This window comes from Pelodiscus sinensis, chromosome 4 (genome assembly GCF_049634645.1).
Source record: "Pelodiscus sinensis isolate JC-2024 chromosome 4, ASM4963464v1, whole genome shotgun sequence".
NCBI lineage: Eukaryota > Metazoa > Chordata > Testudines > Trionychidae > Pelodiscus > Pelodiscus sinensis.
This window is the reverse complement of record NC_134714.1, coordinates 102,804,474-102,830,542: the sequence shown is the minus strand read 5'-3', so window position 1 is coordinate 102,830,542 and position 26,069 is coordinate 102,804,474. Positions and strand designations below refer to the sequence as shown.

The window sequence follows — 26,069 nt, the reverse complement described above, 5'->3', positions numbered from 1 at the left end:
ACCCTGCAGGGGTAGTGCTGCAACTGAGTGCCGTGAACCATTTAAATAGGATCCTGCTGCGTGAGCCACTGCCTGGAAATTCAGTGGCACAGGCAGCAGGATATCAATAGAAAGCAGTCAGATACAGCCAGTGGACCGGATCGAAGTGTTAGGTGGGCTGGATCTGGCCCCCATTCCATATCTTGCCCAGTCCTATACTAGAAGGTCATAGAAAACCTAGAAATGCTTCCATCTTTCTTATGCAAGTACCAAGACACAAATTTGCATTGCCTAACTAGAAACTATGGCCTGTTCCAGATGGCAAGCATGCTGCAGTAGGAGAACACTGGATTACCCTGTGATACTGACACACTGTTGAAAACTATGCAAGAGAAGCTTCCAGAAACACTCAGGACCAGAAGCGGCCCGAGGCCGGCTGCAGCAGCTGGCGCCCTACGCGGGGCGGTGCAAGTGGCACCCCTGCCTGCACAGCCATCAATGGCCATGACGTCATCATCGGGTGCCCGGGCCAGCAGTGCCCTATGCAGCTGCCTTGCTCGCCTAGGCTCACGGGCCACCCCTGCTCAGGACACGTCCACACAGCAGGGCAAAAGTGAAATTAAGCTAGGCAACTTCAGCTACATCAATTGCGTAGGCGCTGTCTACACAGCAGGAAGTTGAAGGAAGAACACTCTTCCTCCGACTTCCTTTACTCCTCGTGAAAGGAGGGTTACAGGAGTCAGAGTAAGAAGTCCTCCAGCTCAACATTATTTCAAAATAATGGCTTGTAGGTGCAGAGATGCTCTTTATTATAATGCTGCTGTGTAGACATGGCCTTAACTAGCTCTTCTCCCTCAAAGTATGTTGAGGGAACCCAGCTCCTTGTAGGAGGGTTAGTATCCCTGAACCTAGTAATACCAATTCACTTCTTGTTCTGCTCTTCTGGGCCTTCCAGGTGAAAACGACGACTGCTCAGGACTGTGTGATTGGCTGGCACTCCCCAGGCTTCAGCTCCTGGCCTTGTGCACTGGGAGCCTGGAGGCATTTTCCTCAGCTGAGGGAAGGGATTCGAGGTCCGGCTGTGTTTTGGAAGGGAGGTAGACACACATGGCAGGGAGGCCACACCCCAGCAGCAGCCCTGGGGCAAAATCTGAGCACAGCAGGGAGCAGAAAGTGCTGCAGCAGCGGCTCACTAGCCAGTACAAGAATGCAGCACTCAGCTCCAGGCCAGCCGCCGACTCGGTGCTGCCTCCCCATGGCCCTGCTTGGTAAGTTACCACCATGGGTTTCAAATACTCAATGTAACTGTACCTGGCCTCTGCAGGCAAGCAAGGGTGGGGCTTGACCGGGGAGAGATGGCTCTGCTCACCTTCTCCCTCCCTTTGTGCAGAACCAGGCGCAACCATGCTTGTGCTATCACACAGCTGTGACCTCAACCAAGCTCTCCCACATTAGGAATGTGAGAGTTCTTGTTTTCAGTAATCATGTAGCCACAACAATTTGTAATGGCTATACTGTTACTGAAATGGTCCTTGGGGTGGGGCTGGCAGCTAGTGCACTCCCAGCTCCCTGGGATCCTCTGCCACTCCACGCTGCTGCCTCTGATGCAGAGGGAACAGCACAGGGAGGAGGGGGCACCAGTTCCCACCTCCCCTCTCCCTTGCTACCTCCATGTTCCCACCTGCGCTTCCCCTGCACTGCTACCTCTGATATACAGGCAGTCCCCGAGTTACGCGGATCCGACTTATGTTGGATCCGCACTTTCGAACGGGGCTTTTCTCTCCCCGGAACTCGCGGGAGGCGGGACCGCCCAGACACGCAGTGGTCCCGCCACCGTGTCCTCCGGGACGAGAAAAGCTGCTCGCTTCCTCCAGAGCAAAGCCTTGGAAGCGCAGGACCCCGCCGCCTCTGCGGCTTTGCTCGGGGTGTCCCTGGTCTGCTGGGGACCCCTCCCAGCAGACCAGGGACACCCCAAGCAGACCAGGGACACCCGGAGCAAAGCCTTGGAGGCGCGGGACCCCGCCGCCTCTGCGGCTTTGCTTCGGGTCTCCCTGGTCTGCTGGGGGGGGGGGGAGGAAGAGCGCAGCTAGTGCGCGCCTCCCCCCTCCCCCAGCAGACCAGGCTTTTGTTGTGGATGCCTGGGGTAGAGCAGCTGGGGTGTTGCCGGGTTGGTCCTGGGGGGACCTACCCAGCAGCGCCCCAGCTGTTCTGTCCCAGGCTCCAGATTCAGCTGCTGTTGAAACTGATCAGTGGCTGATTCCAGGAAGCTGGGGGCAGAGCAACTCTGCCTCGGGCTTCCTGTAGTCAGCCCCTGGTCAGTTTCAGCAGCAGCGGCTGAATCTGGAGCCAGTTCCGAGTTACGTACAAATTCAACTTAAGAACAAACCTATAGTCCCTATCGTAACCCGGGGACTGCCTGTAGAGAGGCAACAGTACAGGGGAGAGGAGAGGGCAGGCAGCTCTGCAGGATCCAGTGCTTGTGGGGAGCTAGCTTTTAAGCCAGCTCCCCCTGAGCACCAGCTTCCACATCTCCCCCCCCCCCCCATTGCTGCTTTTGATACAGAGGAAACAAGGGGTAGGGTGTTACGTGTAGTCATTTGGATTAACCGATAATCCTGGGCTTACTGGTTAATCACTAAAATGTCTATGCGCTAACATCCCGATCCTGCCTTATGTTAGTGTTTCTATCAGAAAAGCATTTCTACACTGCCAAAGTACAATACGTCATTTACTCCTCTCTGCTCATCTGAGGGTTCTGCCCACGAAAGCTCATGTTCCTACATATTTATAATTGTTAGTCTAAGGTGCCACAGGGCGACTCATTGTTTTTTAAAGTTACAGGCTAACACAGCCACTCCTCTGAGACTTTAGGACTAATTATTGAAACTCTTAGTAGTGCATAACTATAGCTTGTATCACAGGAAAGAATGGCAGTTTTATTCCCTGTTAATAACAGGTCTGCTTGCTTTCCTTTCTTTGGGATCATGGTATTCTTGTGAACTAACAAGTTCTGTAGTTTTCACTCCAAAACTAATTAGAACTGCAAAATTACACAATGATGTGCCGATACGCTTTATAATCATTCTTTTTAACACAGTGTAATGTAAAATGGCTACACCATATATATGACAAGTACTTAGAGCCATATTTTCAGCTGGTGTATATGAGCAAAGCTTCATCATTGTCAGACACGCACCAATTCATACTATCTGAAGTTATATTGGTCTGTATAAAGTAATGCACCACCCTAAATGCTTTAAAAATGCATATAATAAATTATTTGGCTTTCCATGACATCAGAATGTTTGACTTCATTACATTAATAGCTAGGTTTAATACAAATAATTAGTTTTGGACCAGTAAAACTTTCAGGAGGACTCAAGCTTAATTCCTAAACTGGGACACATATTTCATACAAAAAATGACAGTGTCTGGAAAATGTCAGACTCAATCATCCAGCTGCTTTTCTTGTAATAGGCTGCCCCAATTCAACCATTACATGTACCCACAAACTTTCCCACTGAAGTAAGCAGGATCAGTCACATGCTTAAGGTTAGCCATATGCCTATATCCTTTACTGTAGTGGTCCCCAACGCGGTGCCCGTGGGCGCCATGGCGCCCACCGGGGCATTTATGTGTGCCCGCCAAGTGACCAGGGCCGGCCCAAGCCATTCTTGAACCCTGGGCCCCGGGCACACAGCGAATGAGCGGCCCCTGCCTCAGGCATGTGGCGCATGCGCAGTGCCGGCCCCGGGCGCACGGCGCATGCGCGGCCAAGCCCCCGGGTGCATGGCGCACGCATGGCCCTGTCCCCGGGCGCACGGCAGCCTCAAAAGTTTGGGGACCACTGCTTTACTGCATCTGACTGTACCTCTTTACCACACAAATTCAAAAGAACTAGCAGAGAAGGATGATTATTTGCTCATTCAGTCTGGAAAGAGGAAAAACACGGTCAGAAATCCACACCACCATCAAGGGAAAATTCTGACAACTCTAGATTTCAGAATCTCCAGGTCAGCTTTGTCAGAGGGAGGGGCAGTGCTGTAATACATGGGGCACGTGCATATACTCATATTTTCCAGGAGTGTTTGTCCGTTGTGAGAAGTGTCTTGTCTAAATTACAACTGACAAAGTTATCTTTTAAGTCAAATAGCAAATCTCATATTACAAAACTAGCTTCGTCCAGGCCGGCAGCAATTTTGACAACTGAAGAGTAAAAAATAGCATAACTCCCCCACAAAATAATCTGTCCTACATCGTTTGGTACTTAACCCTGCTAGCAGAATCTCAGTCATGATTGACCAGTGAGTGCCAAAGCCCAGAGTCATACGAAGACCCCTACATTCTCCCAGAGACTGATGGCTGACAGATGCAGTTTTCATTCCTACATTCTACTGCACATTTATTCTGGATTAGCTCGTAAACTTCCCCCCCCCCCCCCCCCCCCCCCCCCCCCCCACTAATGGGAGGCCATAGCCCGCTATGCATTATGGTCACAGTCTTGACTGCATTCCAGGTTACAACTAGCCTACTGTAGTGTATCAAATAGGCTAAGCTTCATGGCAAGTAATGTTGCCTATTCAACCATCCATCTCAGCAAGAGGAGATGGCTTTTGAACAGTTCAGTTACTCCAATATCAACTGGCTACAGGTCAGGAGCAAAATACAGCCCTGAACGCAACTTCTTTTAAAGTCAGTGATGTAACAGAAGGATGGTATTTAGCCCAGGAGTTGTAGTTAACTCAATGTCTTTTTAGTTTCCTCAAAAAAGGGGAGGGAGGACATTATCAAGTCTGAATTACTATACATAACCACGATGCCTTTACTTCATTTTCCCACTCAGTTGTGTCTGACTTTTTTTAACTGCGGCTCCACATAACAGGTAGGGCTGAAATCAAAACATTATGGATTGTTTGAGGTTTTGTAGTTTCCCCAGTTGGCAGTAGCTTCTCACCAGCCACACTGTGATGCAGCAGCACAGCTTTGTGCTTTATAGACAGTTTTCTACTGTTGGCTTTGTCTGCAGCATTCACAAGTGAGTTTGTGGCTAAGTCACAAAATAAAATACCCTTTCATCCATAGCCCTTGTGTTCTCAGGCAGATAACCAGGCCTCGTGTAATCGGTCCAGTCATCTCCCACGGAGTAGAAACCTTGCCATGGTTTAAGATTATGGAATAACTTTATCCTATTTTCTAGCCACTTCTTGATTTGAACTTAAATCACAATTCTCCACCTATCTTACTACCATTGCTTTAAAAAATAAGCACATGAACATTGTTCATTCTTGCTGCATTAAGCTATCCGTTCAGATCCTCAGTTTCTTTAAACATTTTCACTCATCATGGACATTTCCCAGCCATTCATGACAAAAAGTCTGTTTTTTCCTACCACCTTAATCTGCATATTTTTCCTGTTATTCTTGCTTATCTACTTTTCATGAAGGGGAATTGTTCTAGATTCTGACATCAGCACTTTCTTTTCCTTGCTACTATCAGCTCTTCTGCTTCTCCTTAGCCTGCATCTGCACCCACTGAAGCCTCTCTATGTGGTGGAAACAAATCTAGCAGTTTCCCCTTCATGTGCAGAGGCTTCCCTTCCAACTATTTCTATACACGATACAGCATGACAACATAGCTGCTGAGAACACAGACAGCAACATGGTTTTCAGGTAGCCAATCTCACACAGAAAGGTTTATAAGGGAGAATCCAAGAATCCTAGGGCTGGAAGAAAGCTCAGGAGTCATCAAGTCCAACCCCCTGCCCAAAACAGGACCAGCCCCAACTAAAGCACTGCAGCCAGGAAGAAGGGAACTAACAGTGACTGGAACCATGTGATTGCTCCTTTAAGCAAGTATAGTTTGCAAGTCAAAGTTTTTTCATTCCCTTCACATCACAAAGTTGAATTCATTGTTGGTGTCTTCCTCCATACCACTATCCTTCCCCCACTACTTATACTTGACCTTACTGCAAAACTGCACCACAAATCCATGTACAAATGTAGAAGAGTTTGTTTCCTTCAGGGAACACCAGCAACAACTTGGGATACCTAATCATTCTAAACTCCAGAACAACCAGCTGTTTTCACATGTGGGGTAAGATTCCAAAAAAAATAATTTGCTTTCTTTATGGAAAGTTAACTTGCTGAGTTAATATTTGGTGAACATTTTTGTGACTCCGTGAGGTTAGAAACTGTTTCTAGCATTCAGCACAGCTTCATGGAAGCTAAGATTTGCTGGGTTTTTAAAGCTGCATGTCTTTTTGAACCCTACTACTACTACTACTATTTAAGCCCATCATTGCTGCTACCGCTATTTAGAACAACAGATTAATGCAGCAACAAGATCTAGGCTAATATCAGTGTAATGATTTATAGCTACAAAAGAAGAAATGCAGTCTGAAGATCATACTGCTGCACTAATGGGACCTGTTATCTTGCAAGTTGCATGAGACCCTCAGCTTTGAAGCCAGGGCAACTAGGAGTGGAAGGCACTGAGCACCTCTCCCAAGGGCTCCATTGCAGTGGTGAGCAAACTGCAACCCACTGGGGATGTGTGTGGCCCACAAGACATTTTGTTTTCTTCTACCCATGTACAAGGTGGCCAGATGCCACTGGTTTCCATCCACAATGGGTTTTTTCCTACCACTATTATTAAAGTGACACACACATAAAGCATGGGCAGGAGAAGTGAGGTGTGTGCTGCCTGCACACAACACTGACTAGCGATGGGCTCTCTCTGAGCCCAGTCACAGTGCTGTTACGGTTCCATCAGCAGATTCCACAAACTCTAGGGATGCAAGCGCAGGAAGCAAAACCACCCCATCCCAGGAGACCGACTTGGTTACGACAATCATGTGGACCACTGAGATGAAGGAGGGCTACTCATGTGGCCCACACACTAGCCTAGGTTCCCCATCACTGCTCTATTGCATCAAGTTATACCCTGTGTAGCGTCCACCGCAAGGTCAAAAAAATAAAATTATGAAAATTAGGCTCTCTCTACATTTCTAAGTTTCCAGTCACAACAGCAGCGCAGGAAGAGAGCTGTCCCAGCACCATAGGTAGCTAGCCAAGGGGAGTAGCTAACACTGCTGGAAGTCCATTTACACCAGCACTTTACAGCACTGCCACTTGCTGTGTCCAGGGGGGAGGAAAGGAGTGTTTTTTCATACCTCTGAGTGAGAAAGTTACAGCGCAACGAAGTGGCAGTGTACATAAGCCCTCAGTGAGTTAGGACCCAGCCCAAAGCCAAATGAAACAATGGCAACCTTTCCACTGACTTCACGTTTTTGGATTTGAGGCCTTTAAGTAGGGTTGCCAGGTGTCCAGTTTTGAACCAGACAGTCCAGTATTTGAGATTTCTGTTCAGGAAACATATTGAGAAAATATAAATGAGCAAATAGAAATGTCTGATATTTTCTAACTAAGATGTAATGTAGATTGTGATGTAATGTCAAGTGTGTCCAGTATTTTTGTTGAAAGCATCTGGCAACCCTACCTTTAAGATAGCATTCCAGGTAGCAGCACCATTTTCCTGAGTGGCAGATTTTAAACAAAGCTACTGATTTGTTGGCCTAACATGTTTAAATTCAGAGATTAACTATTTTTAATATTCCTTATACTAGTGAGATCTGCAATATGTATGACAGAGAAAGAAATGGAATAGTCACTCTGAAGGATGAGTCTTTGTAGGGGACAAAAACTTGAGACTGGTATGATAGGTTTTTCTTCTGCTTGTCCTCCACATATTTCTTCAAATATAACCACCGTCTTTACATTGCACACAATAATCACATCTTTTTATAGAAGGTTCCCAAAACGGTTTTGCAAATTGGACACACACAGGCATACGATGGGGCAGCCATTTCTACAGTGGAACACCACACTGTTCTGTGCCAACATCATTACACAATATGTTTGAGGCGCAGAATTAAAGTGAGTTTCTCTAAGTGGAACTACAAAGGAGAACTGTGTGTCACTAGAGCTAATCTGTTCTCTTACGGAAACACATTTTAACTTGAATTCTTCGCATTGTTTTTGGTATCTCATTATGCAAGTACTTCTAATATACGCTTGGGGTGCATCTAGACTGGCATGATTTTGCAGAAATACTTTTAACAGAAAAGTTTTTCCGGTAAAAGTATTTCCACAAAAGCGCGTCTAGATTGGCACGGATGCTTTTTGCGCAAAAGCATCCGTGGTCAGTCTAGATGTGATTTTGCGCAAGAAAGCCCTGATCGCCATTTTAGCCATCGCGGCTTTTTTGCGCAAAACAGTTCTTCCCTGTCTACACTGGCCCTCTTGCACAAGTATTCTTGCACAAGAGGGCTTTTTCCCGAGTGGGAGCGTGAAAGTATTTGCGCAAGAAGCACTGATTTTGTACATTACAAAGTCAGTGCTCTTGCACAAATTCAAGCGGCCAGTGTAGACAGCCGGCAAGTTTTTGCGCAAAAGTAATTGCTTTTGCGCAAAATCTTGCCAGTCTAGATGCACTCCTGTGTTAGTGATACATTACAGTGTTGTGATGCCATGCTTATCTTCACTTTGAACTTTTAAAATTGATCTTTTTTTAAAAAAAATAAGCAAACCAGCCAACGTACTTGTCCTCACTAGATTAGACTGGGAAAATATTTTCCATGGCTTTAGCTATCATCAGCTGCTTCAGCCAGGGAAGGAAAGTTTAACAATTTTTGATCATCAACTTTAAAAAAAAAAAAATAAATAAAAAGAACCTTACAGGGGGTAGTAAAGTGTACTTTGCAAGGACTAGTCCCTAACAGATAAACTCTTCACCAGCATTCATTAGTTTGGGCCAGACGTTAGCAAAAGGTTTTCTTTGACTTGTAAAGGAAAGCTCCGTAAGACAAAGACGCAAAGGGAAAGAGGTGATTACAAGAATCCAGACAGACAGTCATTGGAATGTTTGGATTCAGGGACCTCTTGGTGCCAATAGGAGAGGGCATGGGGGTGCACAGATTCTACAGCGATCCCCTGGATCAGATATATGCATAATAGTCCATCAAAGGGTGACAGAAGAGATCTCTACTGAGAGAGAATAGCCCAATGACATCAAAATGCCATCAAAATAATTGCACCATGTGTATGGATAACTCTTAAACGAACTAGTATCAGAGGGGTAGCTGTGTTAGTCTGAATCTGCAAAAGCAACGAGGAGTCCTCAGACGAAGTGGGTCTTTGCCCACGAAAGCTTATGCTCCTACACTTCAGTTAGTCTATAAGGTGCCACAGGACTCCTCGTCGCTCTTAAATGAACTGCGTATCTATATGGAAGATTACATTCTTAGGTCTGGAAGTTAAGGTAGGTTACCAGGAGGGGACACACTTCGGACATATTGTTTTCAGGCCGAAGGTAACAGATGTGCATTTCCTGTCTAGCCACATGTGCAGCACGTCTCAGCAATGGATGCCTATCCGCATACACAGCCAGGGGCCAACTGAAAGACTATAAAATCTAAAAGAGAACAAACCTCCATAGAAAGAAACAAAACCACAGGGGATGTCCTGTTTCTGAATGGAGGTCAAACATAAGATGAGTAGATGAGATGTTGGGCACCACGGGATCCTTTGCCAAGGTGGCAAACTAATAGCATTCATAACTGTCTTATGAAGTTACAATCTCAGCCAGCGAAGCTGTAAAATGCTTCAAGGACTTGAGGTAAGCAGCATTCTATAGGAACAAGAATATCTCGTCAGTTAAGGCTGCAGGTTGAGTCTCCCTGGTCCAGCACCCTTGAGACCTTAACTGTTCTGAACTAGAAACTTTACCAGGGGGAGGGGAGACCTCGGGCTCTCCCAGGGGTACGCTCCTGGCCATACCCCTGGCCAGCGCACTGCCCTCAGACCTCCTGCTGGATTCTGCTGCCCCCAGCTCGCTGGTGGGGCTCCTCTCCAGACCACCAGCCCAGTTCTGGCCGGCGGGGCTTTTCTCCAGGCTGGCCTCATTCTGGCTGAGGCAGAACTCTGTGCCCCCAGTTGCTGGTCCCGCTCCAGCCAGTGGGGCTCCCTGTCCCCAGCTGCTGGCCAGGCTCCCTGCCAGCCACTGGCAACCTCTGCAGCTGGGGCTCTCTGGTCCAGCAACCTCCATGGTCCTCCCAGGAAGTCCTAGGCCAGAGAGGTTCAGCCTGTAGGAACTAAATGTGGCTCGTGATTTTGCTTTTATAAGTACCCACTCGTTCCCAATATTGCTACTACTCAAATCTCTACACTTTGTTAAATAACCTTACACATGATTTCACAATACACATGTCTATGTTCTGTGTGTTAAGAAGAGGATTGATCTGATGTGTAACTGGAAAGCTGAGTAGGGTTGCCAGATGGTTTAACCAAAAATATCAAATTCCCCCCCCCCCCCCCCGCAAAAAAAAAAAAACACCGGGGAAAAAATTCTTTTGAGGAAAAAAAAGGGGGGGGGAGAGGAGGGAGAAGAGACCAAAGTTGTTGAGCAAAAAAAAGAAAGAAAAAGGACCCCAAGAGTTATTAAGCAATACATAAAAAATAAAAAAAAAAACCAGCACGGCCCCTTTAAGAAATGCCTTTGAGGCTTTTTGGCCCCAACAGGCTGCTGGTGGCCTTTCCGTCATCTTGTCTTCCTACTCTGGGCCAGACAGCTCCCCTGTGGAACCAGGTAAGCACCCGGGATTTTCGCCTCCTGGCCAGGAAAAAAATTAGGAAATACCGGACGGACATTTTAGGCGTCTGGTATTTTCTGCATTTTTTTTAAAACCAGACAGGAGGTGAAAATTCCAGACTGTCCGGGTCAATACCCGACACCTGGCAACCCTAAAGCTGAGGCGCACTGCTTCTTCGGGCGCAACCAACCTTCAAACACTGCAAACAGGCCAAGGATTTGTGCAGCTTAGAGGGCCTAATAGTTGGGATGTTCCTATAGCTAATCTGTACAATGACTGCAGGACCTAGAGGTAAGTGCTTGTATGATACATGACCAGCAGAGTTGGGGAGCAGACCCTTGCCACCGCATGTTAAGGGCAGGTGGCAATGCAGTACCTCAAAGAGCCGGGTATCCCTGGGAAGCATTACAGATGGGTATAACACACAAAGTTTAAACTACTGGAAAAAATGTAGCAGCAGGGAACAGAAAATCCACCTCTATGGAAGGCCATGATGCTGTGAAGCCTAGGGCTCCCCATGAAATCTGTGAAGGCTTTGCTGCTGAGATCCCTAGCAATGGGGACCCATGCTGGAATTCCTTTTTCTCAAAAAAAAAAAAAAAATCCTGGGTTACAAGTGGGGTGAAAGTAAGCTGGTAAGGTGCACCAGCCCATCCTTCCACCTGCCTCCTCACCCATGCGCCGGGGTACCAGCTGCCGAGGCCCCACACACACTGGGGCTCTCCTGCTGCTGGCCTCAACTCTGGGGGGAGGGATGGTCAGTGTTAAGGGCCCGCTTCCAGCCCTGAGCCCTTCATACATACTTCCAGCCCCCTACCCAGATTCCTGCACCCTCCACACACATCCCAGTCCCCCTACCCTGAGCCCCCCGCACTGCACTCCACTCCACTCTTAAATTTCTTACGGGTGCTGTTGTATCGCAATCCCCCCTCACCACTTCCTGCCCTGAGCCCCGCTCTCAAGGACAGTGCCTGTAAGAAATCGAAGTTCCTTGGTTACAGGATCAATACAATCACACATCTTTTGAAACTGAAAAGTGACAGTGATGCATTTTGTTGAATATGGGAACTGGCTACCCAGGCACAGATCACGACAACAGAATACAGGCACTCCGAAGGGAGCGCTCCTGGCATTCTGTGAATTTAGGACCATTGGGAATTTAGGACCGCTGTGTCTATACTTGCTGCTTGACAACATTTTTGTCATTCACAGGTGCTTAACCAGCACCACTCCCCATCTGCTCTTACTGTTTTGCCATGGCAAGTGCACATGTGAATGCTGCTTTGTTGGCAGTAGCACTTTCCTGCCAACAAAATGAATCCTGATTGATGGGGTTGCTGATACTTTGCCAGCCAAAGTGCCGACTTTTAGAGACAGGGCTATGTTGACACAGTCTTGTCACTAAAAGCCGCATATGACTCTTAAGAGTCATACGTTAGGGGGTGGAATCTGTCCGAGACAGAACATCAGAAATGGCTGCCCGTCGCAGGGAGCCATAGCCTGTAATACCTCTGAGGCTGGTATAGGGGGCTCTGTCTGTGAGGTGGAGTGTTTTCCATATAAGGGCATGTAAATTAATAATCTTCCCCTGCTCGCTCCACCCATTGCAGTAACAGATCAGCCAGTGGGCTGACTGGTGCTCAGGCCTGCTACTCCACCCACTGCAGCAAAAACCAACCTATGGGGTGATAAGTTCACAGGCAATAAAACAGGCAGGCAGCCCCTCTCTCACGGGGGATTCGCATTAAGTGAACGCCTGATCACCCAGACGTCTTGCACCCCTCCCCCCCCCGCTCTCGAGTCTTACTGAGCGTACTCCGAGTTGGTTGACCCGAGTGGAGATAGTTTATGAGCATGTGACCGGTAGTTGTGTTCCTGCTGTCTCCAGAACTGGTATAACACCCCCCCCCCCCCCCGCCATCATCCCTATCCTAATTGATTTTTTTAGTTGTCCTTATTGCTTGTCAAGTGACGGTGGCTAAAAAGTTACTAAGTTAGTTTATAAATAGTTGTGGTTTAGGTTTTTTTACTGTTTCCTTGTATAAAGTTGTGTAAATAATCAGCCCTATGGACAATACCAGTGTTAATTCAACTGTTCCTAACCCCTGGGCAGTTATTGGAAATTATTGTGATTTAGAAAAGCCTCAGGGAATTGTTTTGTGTTGTCTGGCAATGTGTTTAATTTTTGTTCTGATGATTGTCTGGCGCCATCAAAATAAAATCAGTTTGTGCTTTTTAAAGCCCCCAGTTGTGGTCTTATCCTTTCCGGCATCCCTTCGAACCTCGTGTATTACAGGGACTGACAGAATCCTGTCAGTCTTGAAGTCTGAGAGACTTTTGCTGGGATGTACATACCCCTGCTTTATGTATGAAAAATGAGCAACAAAAATGACTGAGGGTTGGAACAGCTGCCATACGGGGGCAGATTAACAAAACTGGGACTTTTGAGCTTAGAAAAGAGGAGCCTAATGCCTCGTCTAGACTTATCCATGGATCAATGATCCAGAGGTCAATCTTCTGGTGTTTGATTAAGTGGGTCTAGTAAGGACCTGCTAAATCTAACTGTGTCGGCATCAGTATCCCACTCCTTGTGAAGAGTAAGGGAAATCAAATGGAGCATTTTGCCCATTGACCTCCCACTGTGGGGATGGCACCAAAGTTCGAATCAAGGTATGCTGACTCCAGCTACACAATTAACATGCAGACCTGGCCTTAGAGGACATGTGGTAGAGCCGATAATAAAATCATAATAGGTGTAAAGAAAGTAAATAAGGAAGTTATTTACTTGTTCCTAGAAACACAAGTATTAGGGGCCACCAAATTAATAACAAACAAAATGAAGTATTTCCTCATACAATGCATAGGCAACTTGTGGAACTCCTTGCCAGAAGATGTTGTGAAGACTTTAACAGGGTTCAAAAAAGAATTAGATAGGTTCATGCAGGTTAGGTCCATCAATATTTATCAGCCAGGCTGGGTAAGAATGATGGTCCTAGCCTCTGTTTGTCAGAAGCTGGAAACGGTGACAAGGGAGGGATAACTTGATTCCTTGTGGGACACCTAGCATTGGCTCCTGTTGGCAGACAGGATACTGGCCTTTCGTCTGTCCCAGTATGGACCTTCTTATGTTCTTATCAGGGCAAGTAGAAAATGCAGTACTTGTTCGCTGCATATAACAGTGGTAAGTAACGTCTAGTGTCTGCTACAGCATCCAAAAGGTCTAAAAACACAGTGCACACTTTAAAAGTCCTACTACACAAATGTGCCTTACTATACACTTAAGAGTTCTGAAATGAAAGGAAATTACTCTTCAAAATGTGTGAACCATGAATTCAAACCTATCAAACTGTGTAAGTGGCAACAGTTTATGGATCCCTTCCAATCAATTCCAGGACACAATAAAGTATGTTTGTGGTAAGCAGCTAATCATGCCAGTCATGGCTTAAATGCCCAGGCCGAGCTGCTTGTTAGTTCCTATTCAACTGCAGTTTCGTACCAACAAACCTTGTAAAGTGTTAATATTTAGTTTTATTCACACAAATATTTACATTTCATTTTTTAAAATCAACATAAACCACTGCACAGAAGACTAGGTTTAAATGCTTTTCCATTACTGCTGCAGCTGGTAAAAGCTGCTGAGTAGTGAGGAAAAAGGCATAAAAACAGTTTTATACACTGTGTGTACATCAATACTATAATTAGAAAACTGACAGAATTACACTAGGAGGAATGTTGTTTTAAAGGGAAATTACTACCATACCTTGCACTGTAGTAATTTTCTAGCTTCTGAGCTTTTGGTTGTCTAGACAGTAACTTTTCTTTCTGTGAGCACATAATGTGTTCATCTTTAATAAGGAGACATAAATTAATCTGACTGGAAGAAAATCAAAGCCAGTGTAATAGTTTCCAGCAGGGCAAAGCTTGTCATCACTTCACTGCCAAGCACCTACCACATACCAGCTAAATGTGCTGAAAACTATGGCATAGCCATAAACTGGTGCTGTACACACATTTGCAGATGTTTTACGTGGCAATAGGATTTCTAGCTCTGAGATCAGCTTGACTTAATCAACAGAAATAAATGAGAGAATCTATGTCACTCTTTAGGGTTTTTTTGCCTCTACCTTTTTGGTAAGACTTGTTGAGAAAACATTATGTTTGCTAGCAAATAGCCCTTGCCAGAGAGGGGAAAAGAAAAAGCCCCTGCCAGCTTGGGAGGAGGTAGGAGTGGTGGGGGAGAGAAAAGGCCCTTGCTGTTCTCCCCAACTGTACTGGTTGTTCATGGCATCAATGATTCTTGCGAAAGGAACTCAATGAAGAAAGACAGAATGGACAGTAGTTCCACACTCATCTCTAGGCAAGCGCCCTTTGACATCCTGATATTCCGCCTCACTGCTGATCATCCTTTCCCAGCTGTCAGGACTTGTTTCTCAAGCCCCAAAATAGCGTTCCACTGAGTGAAGTTCCTCCTGAGAAATGTACAGTAAAACTCCAGTTGTCCGGCATCCAATGGTCCGGCACTCCTGCTAGGCCGGCACCACCTGGAACCCGGAAGTGCTCCAGGCAGCCAGACAATTGGAGCTACTCTGCCCCGGGCTTCCCGGAGTCAGACGCTGGTCCGTTTCAGTAGTGGCTGACTTGGGACTCCTGGGGCAGAGCATCTAGGGTGCTGCCGGGTTGGTCCCGCAGCGCCATCCCTCCATCCCCCCACCCCACCCCAGACCCCTCATAGCCCCCCCTTCCGATGGTCCAGCATATTTGATAATCCAGCACCCCCTGGGTCCCAAAGGTGCCGTATTATCGGAAGTTTACTGTATCTACAATCAGCAATTCAATTTTATCCTCCTCCTGCTTCACTAAAATGGCTCAGCAGTGCAGTAGTTGGCTCCCAAGTCAACTGGAGGTGTGCTTGGACTGTGCGCACCACTGGATTCACTCCCTGACAGCAGTCTGTTACCAACATGCAAAAGACAACTGCTTGATCTGACACAAACAGAGAATTCGCTGCTGTGACCCTCACGCCCCAGAATTGCAGGTTTCCAGTAGATAACCCACGATGGCCACAGAAAAATCCCAGAATGTACAGAGCCCAGCAGTGAGATAAAGCACAGCAGGTTACCTGCCCAGACTGCTATCTGAATTAGTGGCCCATGTATGTATTGTAGCGAGAGACGTAAGCAAAAGCAGGCTGTGTGGATGCAATTCTTTCCAAAAAGTTTTTTTCCCCCAATTGTTAGTGCACACAAACCTAATTTGCAAGAAAAACCATCATGTGGGCAAACTGCATGAGGAAGAGTGACTCTTTTTGAAAGACTAGGGAGAAGGTGTCACTACCAAGAAAGATTCTTGAATTACAGTGAAACAGAAAGTGAGCAAAAAGGAAAGATAAAAAAGGAAGCAAGAGGGAAACTACACTGTAAGCAAGTCACAGAAATTGTATTTTGATGCTGGATGTACTAGAATCTTCCACTGACCTTAAGTGCTTAGATTCAAGGGGTGAAAGTCTAAGGGTATGTCTACACTAGCTCGTTAATTTGAGCTAGGTAGGCATATCAGGCAACCGGAGTTGCAAATGAAGCCCGATATTTAAATATCCCGGGCTTTATTTGCATGTTCCCGTCCGGCCGCCATTTTTAAATCCCCCTTAGTTCGAACGAACTGCTCACAGATACACGTGGCAGTTTAAAGTCAATCTGAACTAAATCCTTAGTTCAGATTAACTGTTACACCTCATTCCACGAGGAGTAACAGTTAATCCGAACTAAGGATTTAGTTCAGATTAACTTTAAACTGCCGCATGTAGCCACAGGCAGTTCGTTCGAACTAAGGGGGATTTAAAAATGGCGGCCGGACTGGAACATGCAAATTAAGCCCAGGATATTTAAATCCCAGGCTTCATTTGCAACTCTGGTTGCCTGATTTGCCTACCTAGCTCAAATTAACGAGCTAGTGTAGACATACCCTAATTTATTCCCACACCAAACAAAGCAAACACAAAAACTGGCACAAGCCCTAGAGAGGCCTGGGCTCAGTTAGCCCTACTCCATTATCAGACCCAGTTGGTAAATTTAGTGATTATGAAAACTAGCGTCTCAGGTGCGGGAAAATCTAGAGAGACTCTGCAGAAATGGCAAGTCTCCCATAGGTGTCCTTGAGGAAGGAAGGCTCCTGCTAAACCTGGCAGTCATGGTTGGGTAGAAATCCCCTGTCCTAGGTTTTGTTTTCCTGTTGAGCTTGCAGTCAGTTGGACAATAAATTAGCCCAAACCAAACACTGGTCGTTCCCTAGTCTGGTGAGGAAGTCAATGACTAGCCAAAGAATGAGGGAATGCACAATGTACCTTCTACAAGGAAAGCTAAAAGATGCACCCAACTCTCAAGTATGCTGGCAGAGCCCATTGAACAGTTCCCCATGGAAGCCACAAACATGCTTTGACAATACAGCAATCAGCAGGGCTGTACTTCTGCAGGAGTAACAACAGCTGGGAGCCTAAAGGGTCTTACCACCTCTTAGGGTGGGAGGAGGGGAAATTATATTTGGGACAAGAGGGATAGTGGGAAGTCAAACAAGAAACTCTTCCTTCGGCTGCCCTGAAATCCCAAAAGCAACCAATGGTCTGGTAGCACTTTATAGACTAACAAAACATGTAGATGGGATCATGAGCTTTTGTGGGCACAGCCCACTTCTTCAGATGACCAGTGTATTTGTTTTTTATTTTTGTTTTATTTGTTGTTTTTTAGATCTATCTGTACAGACTAACTCGGCTACCCGCCTGAAGCTTCTGAAATCCCCAGGCACTCTCTTAGCCAGAGCTACAGAACTTTTGGGCATAAGCCCAAAACATTTTATTGCAGCTGACTGGAGTCTCTGCACCGAGCAAGCCTGCAACAAGGAATTTTTACATCAATACATTTGTTAGCCAGAACTGGTAATCTGTGTGATTTGTGTTTCACTATGGGGGCAGATGAACATTCAGAAATCTCTCTTCCTCTTTGCCTACACTCATTTATGGCTTATTTTTAGTTGCAAGACAAATAGGCAGAAGCACTGCTGATGAATTCAAATTTATAAAGAAAATTTCCTTATGGATTTCAGCTGCCATAAAAGAATGGAAAATTGTACTCTAACTGTGGTTAAACATTTCAGCAGTCATGAGAGGACCTTTTTTTACAAATCTGTAAAGTGCCAATTTGAATACTTGTAATTATAGATTCCTTGTCCATAGCAAACAGCATCATCATTCTGTAACTCGGTAGCTCTCTCCCTAAGCTTGCTCATGTTGCCCACAATGCTTGCTAAAGACATTACCACCACTACCGAAAAAATTCAAAACATAACGTAAACGTTTCCACAGCAACTGACATATATCACCAGATTGTGCCTAGCCCTTAGATGCACATGGAGCACAGAGCTCTCACTACAATTTGCCAATGGAACTGGGAAAAGTTTCTTGCTTTTTTTTTTTTTTTTTTGGCCAAAAACCAGACACCCAACATGTTTCACAAATATCTGTTCAATTTGCCAAATTGTTTCAAACAAAAAACAAATTCTAAACAGCTGACGTTTTCCAAATGAAACACTGAGTGAAAACGTTTAATGAAATTGAATTAAAGTTCATTAAAACTTGAGCTAAAAAAAAAAAAAAGTTAAAAACCCCATAAACTTGAAAAATTAACAAAAATATTCCCTCCCCCCTCTCCTCCGCCCACCAACCAGAAAAAGGAAAGTGTCAGTGTGACAGGGTGTACCTACTCTACACACAGAGGGGCAGGGAGTTACCCTGACCCAGTTGGCCAAAAAGGCCCCACCTGCAGCCCTGCCGGACATGCTCCCAGGGTAGAACAGGTATAAAAGCCCATGGAGCTACTTAATTTGGGCTGATGGCCAGAGGGGAAGGAGCTCAGGCCTGAGTTCCAGAGCAGCTCAGTCATTGCTGTCTCCGCAGCAGCTGCATCCCAGCAACAGCCCAGGCCAGGGAGGCTGTACAAGAGGGTCCGACCTGCCGAACGATGCCCCGAGAGCAGAGCAGTGCGCCAGGAATGGTATTAAGTGGCCCAGTGTAGAGGATTGTCTTCCGGGAGCTCGGCGTGATTCAGCCGGCAGCACAATCTTCCACTGCCAACAGGGCCCTGGTGGAGCGAGAGGGTCTGAGTTCCCGTATCTTCCCCTGACACCACAACAAGCCTGCTCCCTAGCAGTTTCGGAGTCTTCCCTGCGCACTAGGCCTCAGGACTGTATCTACCCTGATAGGGGGAACAGTGCTTTGAACTAGGCCTCCAGGCCACACAGAGACTTTGATAGAGGGACATTGGCTAGGAACTGAGCCTACGGGCCATGTTTGCCCTGCAAAAAAGGAGCACTGATCCAAACCTTGGGGGTCTTCTGGACCATTGAGGGGGCTTGCCCCTCGACAGTCAGTCAGTAGCAAAGCATTACTTGTCACTGCACTTAATGCAGCCTGGACTTCTTGTTTTGCTAGGAGTGCTGGATCCCTGTCCTTGTTCCACCCCTTCCGCAAAACGCTTACTACACCTCTTCATACTCCTCCTCCACTCCCCATCACACCTCCTCCCCGAGAACACCTCATCTCCAGTCCTCCTCCTCCTCCTCACAGAGCCTGAATGCTGCTAATGAGCTATTGGCAGTGCTTGGGAAGCACTGGGAGGGAGGGGGAGAGCTGGCAAGCAGAGCACCGCCACTGCACAAGAGACATGGGAGCAATGGAAGCTTGGCTGTCAGTGGGTGCTCCAGTCCTAGCATACCCACAGAACTGGCACCAATGCCTGCACACATCCTGGCTGGGGCACAGAATGGAGTGGAGAGCACAGAGTAGGGGCTGTGTACTTTCCCTCTGCCAACAGGCAGGTGGAGAACTCCACTGACTAATTCAGTACCAGAGGGAGAAACGGTAACAGGAAATTTGGAAATGGCAGAGGTGCTTAACGACTTCTTTGTTTCGGTCTTCACCAAGAAGTCTGATGATGAAGGGATGCCTAATGTGGTGAATGCTAGTGGCAATGGGGTAGGTTGAGAAGATAAAATAAAAAAGTTAAAAATTACTTAGAAAAAATAGATGTCTAAGTCACCAGGGCCTGATGAAATGCATCCTAGAATACTCAAGGAGCTGATAGAGAAGGTATCTGAACTCTTAGCTATCATCTTTGGAAAATCATGGAAATCGGGAGAGATTCCAGAAAACTGGAAAAGGGCAAATATAGTGCCCATCTATAAAAAGGGAAATAAGAACAACCCAGGAAACTACAGACCAGTCAGTGTAATTTCTGTGCCAGGAAAGATAATGGAGCAAGTACGTCAAGAATTAATCTGCATATATCTAGAAGAAAATAAGGTGATAGGTAACAGCCAGAATGGATTTGTAAAGAAAAATCATGTCAAACCAATCTGATAGCTTTCTTTGATAGTATAACAAAACCTGTGGATAAGGGAGAAGCAGTGAACATGGTATACCTAAACTTCAGTAAGGCATTTGATACAGTCTCGCATTCCTTTCTTATGAATACACAAGGCAAATACAACTTAGATGGGGCTACTGTAAGGTGGGTGAATAACTGGCTGGATAATAATTCTCAGAGAGTAGTTATTAATTATTCACAATCATTAATAACTACTGGAGTCTGTTTTGGGACCAGTTCTGTTCACTTTCTTCATCAATGACTTAGATGATGTTAGAGAGAGTATGATTATTAAGTTTACAGATGATACAAAGCTGGGAGGGGTTGCAACAGCTTTGGGGGATAGGTTCATACTTCAAAATGATCTGGACAAAAAGGAGAAGTGGTCTGAGGTAAATAGGATGAAGTTTAATAATGACAAATGTAAAGTACTCCACTTAGGAAGGAACAATCCATTTCACACATACACAGTGGGAAGCGACTGTCTAGGAAGGAGTACTGCAGAAAGGGATTGAGGGGTCAGAGTGGACAACAAGCTAAATATGAGTCAACAGTGTGATGTTGTTGTGAAAAAAGCAAATGTGATTCTGGGATGCATTAACAGGAGTGTTGTGAGCAAGACACAAGTCCTTCCGCTCTACTCTGCGCTAAATAGGCCTCAATTGCAGTATTGTGTCCAGTTCTGAGCACCACATTTCAAGAAAGATGTGGAGAAATTGGAGAAGGTCCAAAGAAGAGGAACAAGAATGATTAAAGGTGTACTCTAGAGAACATGACATATTGAAGGAAGACTGAAAGAACTGGGCTTGTTTAGACTGAAAGGAGAAAACAGAGAGGACATGATAGCGATATTCAGGTATCTAAAAGGGTGTCACAAGGAGGAGGGAGAAAAATTGTTTTCCTTAGCCTCTGAGGATAGAAGCAGCAGCAATGGGCTTAAACTGCAGCATGGGAGGTTGAGGTTGGACATTAGGAAAAAACTTTCTGTCACAGTGGTGAAACACTGGAATAAGTTGCCATGGGAGGTTGTGGAATCTCCATCTCTGGAGATATTTAAGAGCAGGTTGGATAGACATTTATAGTTTATAGGATGGTCTAGATGGTACTGGGTCCTGCTGTGAGGGCAGGGGACTAGATTCGGTGACCTCTCAAGGTCCCTTCCAGTTCTAGTGTTCTGTGATTATTTTATGATTCAGAGCCAAGACAGTGCAGGCCCAGAGAGCAAGACAGGAATTACAAGTCCCAGCTCCTTCTCAGGGCTCCTGCTGGGCAGCCAAGGTCCTTATACTCAGGGTATGCAGGCTTAGTTGAGGTCATACTGTGAAAATAAAGACACAAAGGAATAAAAAGTTGGAGCTTCTAAAAACCAAAGTCCTAGTAAAATTACATGTTTTTAAGCAAAATTAAATTAGCTCCTCTGAGGACTCAGTACAGTTACCAGACGTAGCACAACCAATGCCAGTTACCCACCTTTTACAAATACAAGCTGCTGAAAGGCCTTTGGCTATGTCCATACTACAGAATTCTGCTGGGTGTGACCTAACTGCCAGCTATGCTGGTTGAAGCCCCTAGTAAAGGTACAATTATCCTGGCAAATCTAAACTTTTATCAGTATTGCTTGTCTCGTCTGGGCAGGGGTCTGGTTTTGCTATACCACTATGAAGCACAGCTTTGGTGATACAGCTACAAGCACTCTGCATTGCACTGGTATAGCATTCCTATATCACTAAAGCACTTCTGGGCTATGTCTAGACTGCAGCCTTTTCCCACAAAAGCTTATGCAAATGAAGTGCAGAGTAGAATATCGCCACACTTCATTTGCATAATTAATTAGCAGCCGTTTTTGTGCAAGAGGCTTTTGCGCAAAAAGGAGCAGTGTAGACCACTCGTTTTTGTGCAAAAAACCCCTCTTGCACAACAGCCACTCTTCCTCATTTTTTCAGGAACAGAAGCAAATTTGAGCTGAATTACTTTAGTCAATTTTCTGCAAACTCTCAACCTGCCTGACTTTCATCCAAGTTCTTGCAATCTACACTGCAGGAGGCCAAGTATTACTGTATCCAGGGACTAGAACAGGGGTGGGCAATAATTTTTGACAGGGGGCCACTCCAAGATTTTGGAAAGTGGTTGAGGGTTTCACTCTTCCAGGATATTAATGGAGGAATTCTGGGGTCTGGGATGGAGGTTGGGTGCAGAAGGGAGCTTGGGGTGCAGCAGGGAGACCAGAGTCTGGAAGGGAGTTTAGGTGAAGAAGGGAATTATGACCTAGGGCAGAGGACTGGGATGCAAGATTTTGGGATGTGACCTAGGATAGGAGGGGATTGTGATCTGGGGTAGGAGATTGGGGTGCCAGATCTGGGAGGGGGTATGGGTGCAGGAGGGGACAGAGGATTTGGGTATGTGGAGAGGGGGCAGAGGATTGGGGAAGAGAAGGGATGCGGTGCCAGAGGCAGGCTCTGTCTGGGAGGCACTTACCAGCAGAAACCTGAGGCAGACTATCTGCTGCAGGCTGCTCTACATGGCTCCACTCTGGGCATAACAGGGAAAGGGAGAGAGTTGAGGAGAAAAGGAGGAGGTTTCCTACACTGCCTCTGCTCCCAGCAAAAATTCTCAGCTCCTATTGACTGGAAACTGAGAGATTGGCCAATAAGAACATAAGAACGGCTGTACTGGGTCAGACTAAAGGTCCATCTAGCCCAGTATCCTGTCTGACGACAGTGGCCAGCACCAGGTGCCCCAGAGAGGGTGGACCGAAGACAATGAACAAGCGATCTGTCTCCTGCCATCCCTCTCCAGCCTCTGATAAACAGAGGCCAAGGACACCATTTTATCCCCTGGCTAATAGCCTTTTATGGACCAAACCTCCATAAAATTATCTAGCTTCTCTTTAAACTCTATTATAGTCCTAGCCTTCACAGCCTCCTCTGGCAAGGAGTTCCACAGGTTGACTACACACTGTGTGAAGAAGAACTTTCTTTTATTAGTTTTAAACCTGCTACCCATTAATTTCATTTGGTGTCCTCTAGTTCTTCTATTTAGGGAACTAATAAATAACTTTTCTTTACTGACCCTCTCCACACCACTCATGATTTTATATACCAATATCATATTCCCTCTCAGTCTCCTCTTTTCTAAACTGAAAAGTCCCAGTCTCTTTAGCCTCTCCTCATATGGGACCCGTTCCAAACCCCTAATCATTTTAGTTGCCCTTTTCTGAACCCTTTCCAAGGCCAAAATATCTTTTTTTGAGGTGAGGAGACCAGATCTGTACACAGTATTCAAGATGTGGGTGTACCATAGTTTTATACAGGGGCAGTAAGATATTCTGGGTCTTATTTTCTATCCCTTTCTTAATAATTCCTAGCATCCTATTTGCCTTTTTGACCGCCGCTGCACACTGTGTGGAAGTTTTCAGAGAACTGTCCACGATAACTCCAAGATCTCTTTCCTGATTTGTCATAGCCAAATTAGCCCCCATCATACTGTACGTATAGTTGGGGTTATTTTTCCCCGATGTGCATTACTTTACACTTATCCACATTAAATTTCATTTGCCATTTTGTTGCCCAAATGGGAGCGAAGAGATTTTGCTGGGGTGGGGGGAAGGAGTGAAGGGGGCAGGAACAACATGAGAGGTCTCCCTCCCCAGCTGTCCAGAACAGAGAACAGCTGATTTTTGAAGTGTGAGCTATTCTCTGCCTAAAGTTCCAGAATGGTGGCTGCAGGCCATATTCAGCCTGCTTGCAGCCTCTCCCCGCCCCTCTAGAAATATTGTTTTATTATTTACTTCTAAACTGCATAAACTACAGTCTGATAGCTTGTGTATTCTGTAGGGGGAATTCCTAACAACAACTAGCAGAGTCTCAATCACCACAAAATTTCAAAATCACTCATTAGTATAAGGCCGTGGTCATCAACCAGTAGATCGCGATCTACCGGTCGCTCTCAGAGGCTCTAAGAGTAGCTCTTGAGCCAGCTCTGAACTGCATGCCTGCGCAGTACATTTACATTAGATTTCCTCATTTGAGGAGCAGCTACTCACCGAGCAACACCAGCGGTGAGTAGCTGCGAGGAATGGTGGGAGGTCAGGAGGGCTGAAAAACCCCAGCCAACTGGCTGTGGGTTCAGCCCGGAGGAGGCTGCTCCGTGCTCCAGCTGATCGGCGGCTTCCCTTGTGCACCAGCCCACGTGGAGCGTGGTGCACCCTGGCTAAGCGCACACCTGTTCCCGCACACCCGGCTGCTTTGTGCTCAGCCCGGGAAGCTTGCTGCAGCACAGCTGGAGCTAGGTGCAGCCTCCCTGGGCTGCCCGGCCAGCTGGCCATGGCGCTCAGCCAGGGTGCACCACGCTCTACGTGGGCTGGTGCACAAGGGAAGCTGCCGATCAGCTGGAGCGCGGGGCAACCTCCTCTGGGCTGAACCCACAGCCAGCTGGCCAAGCAGCTTCCCCTGTGCACCAGCCCTCGTGGAGTGTGGTGCACCCTGGCTGAGCACCATGGCCAGCTGGCCGGGCAGCCGCTTCTGTTCCCGAATGCCGGCTGTCCTGCGCTCAGCCCGGGAAGCTTGATCCAGCACAGCTGGAGCTAGGTGCAGCCTCCCTGAGCTGAGCGCAAAACTGCGGGGTGCTGGGGAAATTCAGGGGGATATACACCCCCCATAGGGAGAGGGTTAGGGAAATCCCTGGCTGAGTGCCTTGGCCAGGCAGCTTCCCCTGTGCACCAGCCCACGTGGAGCGTGGTGCACCCTGGCTGAGCGCCATGGCCAGCTGGCTGGGCAGCCCAGGGAGGCAGCACCTAGCTCCAGCTGTGCTGGAGCAAGCTTCCCGGGCTGAGCGCAAGGCAGCCCGGCGTGCGGGAATAGAAGCGGCTGCCCGGCCAGCTGGCCATGGCGCTCAGCCAGGGTGCACCACGCTCCATGTGGGCTGGTGCACAGGGGAAGCTGCCTGGCCAGGGCACTCAGCCAGGGATTTCCTTAACCCTCTCCCTATTGGGGGGGTGTATATCCCCCTGAATTTCCCCAGCACCCCACAGTTTTGTGAGCTATGATGCCATACAGCCCACCTTCACCCTCACGGTCTCACCCCTCTTCTGCCCTGATCCGCTCCCCTTGTAAATTTGAACAATCCCCTTAATTTCAATTCGTGGGGAGGCTACTGTGTTCAGCCCAGGTGCACCATGTTCCACATGGGCTGACAGAGGAGAAGCCACCCCATCAGGTGGAGTGGGGCAGCTGAATGCCACAGCCAAGTGGCCAGGCAGCTTCCTCTCTGTGCCATATTCTAGGAGCCTCAGTCTCTCCGCAGACTTAGACCTGCCCAGCCCTGCCTTCTGGGGAGTTTTCCTCAGTGCCTGGTAATGAGAATGGAACCTCTGCTGCTTTTCCTTTCCCTGTCCTTTCCCAGGCCAGGTGTAGCTGGTCCCGTCCAGCCCAGTGACAGTAAAGCCTGGAGAGGCCCTCCTATTGACCTGTGCTGTCTTGAGTGTATCCATCACTGACAGCAGCTATGATTCTAACTGGGACCGGCGGGGTCCTATGAAAGGCCTGGGGCCTGGTGAAGCTGTCCCTGCTGGTTCCAGATCTAGCAGACCACACTGACTAACATGCACAAATAAATCATGAAAATTTTAAATTCTAAATCCAAACAGCTGTAAAAGCTGTGTTCGGTCTATCCATGACAATATCATCACCACACTGTACCAAAACACAAATATCACACATTTGGTAGTTTAGTGCTATCTTGCTTTTTATTTTAGCTCTACCTCCCTGGCTGGCGATAAACATGAATGGCAAACCTAGGCCACCTAAGAAAGCAAAAATGTACAACTTCCACGTGGAATGGGAAAATGAATTTCTGTTCACAAATATAAAAGATAAGAGCATATGCTTGATATATCATCAAAGTTTATCATTAAGTAAAAGGAGCAATTTGGAACGATACCACACAACAGTACATAGTAAATTCAAGGATAGTTTTCCCTACGTATAAAGAAAGTTAATGAACTGAAGGCCATTTTGAAAGCTCGACAGTCA

General features: G+C 46.7%; 1 protein-coding gene across 1 annotated transcript in view; it reads right to left on the bottom strand.

Annotated features, from left to right (window-relative positions):
• DKK3 (dickkopf Wnt signaling pathway inhibitor 3) overlaps positions 1 to 26,069 on the bottom strand; it is a 58,787-nt gene that overhangs the window by 10,260 nt on the left and 22,458 nt on the right. The gene's annotated exons all lie outside the window — the stretch shown is intronic.